Source organism: Octodon degus, unplaced genomic scaffold (genome assembly GCF_000260255.1).
Source record: "Octodon degus isolate 3935 unplaced genomic scaffold, OctDeg1.0 scaffold00126, whole genome shotgun sequence".
Taxonomy (NCBI): Eukaryota; Metazoa; Chordata; class Mammalia; order Rodentia; family Octodontidae; genus Octodon; species Octodon degus.
Genome location: NW_004524702.1, coordinates 652,678 through 655,407, shown reverse-complemented (window position 1 = coordinate 655,407; position 2,730 = coordinate 652,678). Strand labels below are relative to the sequence as shown.

The window sequence follows — 2,730 nt, the reverse complement described above, 5'->3', positions numbered from 1 at the left end:
CGGCTGTCTCTACAGCAAGCGGATCCCGAGTCCAGACTGGGCCAACCACACCACACGCCAGGGCTGCTGTCTCTACAGCAAGCGGATCCCGAGTCAAGACTGAAGCCAACCACATGACACGCCAAGGCGGCCGTCTCTACAGCAAGCGGATCCCGAGTCCAGACTGGGCCAACCACACCACACGCCAAGGCGGCTGTCTGCAGGCTGGCTGGGGGCAAGACAGCATGGTGCCAGACCCAAGGTCGCACACACCCAGGCCTCTTTGCAGGCCTCCTAAGCTGCTCAGGGGAACAAAGAGCTGAGCCTCAGAGCTTGGGAAAGATTCTGTGCTCTGCATCACCGAGAGAGACTAGGGCCAACACAACACCGCCATTTCATGGGGCGCGGGGCTGAGTGGCTGATGTGGAACTGTCCAGGCACAGCTGGAGCACAGCGTGGTGCTCAGCCCGTGCCACCACCCACGGACCTGGGCTCCTCCTCTTCAGCACTGCGATCTGGCTCCCCAGTGGCCTGCTGAGGTGTTTCAATGCAGGGCACAGTGCAGGTCAGGTCCCAGGGGCCTTAGGGGACTTCTGATCGCTGGTTTAAAAGAAAAACACTGTGTGTATCCCTGGGGGTGGAGGCAGCAGCAGACAGGGCCTGCAAAGACCGAAGGCAGCACAGAGGGAGCCTGTCCTTGTTCCTGGAGCTCGGAGACCCATGGCTCAAGCAGCGCCTGTGAATGTGTGGGGAATGGTGCCACTCAGGGGTGACACCCACAGGGCCCAGGGCAGTGACCCGGGGCTGCTGCGGGGGAAGCACTGTCCAACCGATACCCTATGGGGCTGGCCAGATGGGGGTCTGGGAAAGTCTGCCACCCAGAAACCAGGGCCCCCAAGCCCCGTGTCCTGGAGGACAGGACCCTTGCTGGACACCAGCTCTGTAATTTATGCTCTGCTCTGTGGTCCTCTGGGCTGAGTGTAAGAGGATCTCTGTGTGGCCACTGTGATCAAAGACAGGAAGATCCATTACGGAGCTGTGGTGGATCCCATCCCTAAACCACAAGGCGCCCAGGGTGGGCGAGGGCCTTCCTTGTGATCTGCCCATGACCCCGCACGTGGGGCCGCCAGGACCCATGGGACAGGCAGGACAGAAACCCTGGAGTTTCTGAGGCAGAGTAGCTGGGGGCAAGAGGATCCCCTTGTGCCCTGGGGCTGGTGACGGTGAACAGCCACTGGGTGCCACCGCAGGAGGGCCCTTGCGGCCACTGGTGGGCATCCTCACTGATCCTCAGTCCCCCTGCCAGATCCAGTCACTGTAACTGTCTCTTGCATCTTAGAGATGAGGGGCAAGCTCAGAGGACTCGTGCTCACACCCCAGGCGGAAGGAGGCTGATGGTCTACACTGTCCACATCTCTGAGTGGGGAGAGAAGCACCCGCTGCCCTCCTCCTTGCTCACAAGTTGGCTGAACTGAGGCACTGGGGTTGTGGCTGGGATAGCGCAAGCTGGCTGCTGAGACTGTGGGTAACACGGCACCAACACTCAGAAAGCACACAACTACCCTGCTGCAGCGGCGCCAAGACCATGCCGTAGCGAGGCCCCTTTGGTTGGAACATGGACTTGCAGCCATGGGCTCCTGCTGCTGCACTGGAGGCCCCGCAGCCGCAAGGCGTGTGGGTGTCTCCTTGGTGTGCTGATCTCACTTCCGGTGGCTATAGGGACGCAGAGGTGGACGGGGGTCACATGCAGACCCGTTCCTGGCCTTCTGGAGAGCAGCCTTGGGCCATGCCCAAGGCAGCGCCACCCTGCACGTGCACCAGGCAATCGCTTCCTTTCCCTCTGCAGATGATGTGTGTGCACACTGAGGAAAAGCACTCGGCACTAAGAGAAGCGGCAGCTGTTCGTGGTGGGAGAGAGAACTCAGACGCAGAAAGGCAAACCCCACACGCTCCCTCCACGTGGAGCTACCGAGCAGCTCAGAGTTACAGAAGAGGCCGCTAGAGGCTGGAGCAGGCACAGATGAGGGCTTCCCAGACAGCTGGGGGAGGAAGGGATTCTAGGGCTCAGGGACGGTAAGGAGTAAGCAGAGGGACAAGCTGGGCTGAGGCTCCCAGCAGCCTGCAGGGAGACAGAACTGTGAATGACCCTGGTTTGATGGCCACGCACTGCATGCGGTACCAATCATCACACTTCGCCCCACAAATAGGTGCAAGTGTCCCATAGTGATCAGAAATGTGTCTGGAGGCGGAAACACCCTCCCCACCTGAGCGTTCCTCGAGGCATTCCTAAACTGGGCTCACACTGCACCCCACTGAGACGAAAGGCCCAATCACACTAAGGTGAGAGATGGAGCCCAGGGAGGACAGGGAGACCGAGGCCGGCCTGGGCGAGCTGGGGACAGCAGGGGCCCTGGGGCTGAGGCAGTGGCTGGGGTCCAGTTTCAGGGCCAGGCCCTCCTCGCTTCTCAGCTTCTTGGCTCTTCGGAATGTGTAGGACTTTCCCCATGGGAAGATTAAGAGAGCAGGACTTTGACGTGGGAGAATCACATCAAACTCAAAGTTTCAGTGTGCATGTGTAAAGCTTCTCTAGCGTGGTACCCCGTGCACCTGTGGCTGCCCTCCCAGGAAGTGTTCTCAGGGAGACAGAGTGCCCCTTTGTCACGCTGGCCCAGCTTCTGCAGGTCTCAGCAGCGGTGCTGCCCGCTGTCATCCTGGACCCTCTCCCACCCAGTGTCACGCTGGCCCAGCTTC

The 2,730-nt window shown here is 60.5% G+C and overlaps 1 protein-coding gene across 2 annotated transcripts in view; it reads right to left on the bottom strand.

Annotated features, from left to right (window-relative positions):
• Entpd3 (ectonucleoside triphosphate diphosphohydrolase 3) overlaps nucleotides 1–2,730 on the bottom strand; it is a 23,030-nt gene that overhangs the window by 10,261 nt on the left and 10,039 nt on the right. The gene's annotated exons all lie outside the window — the stretch shown is intronic.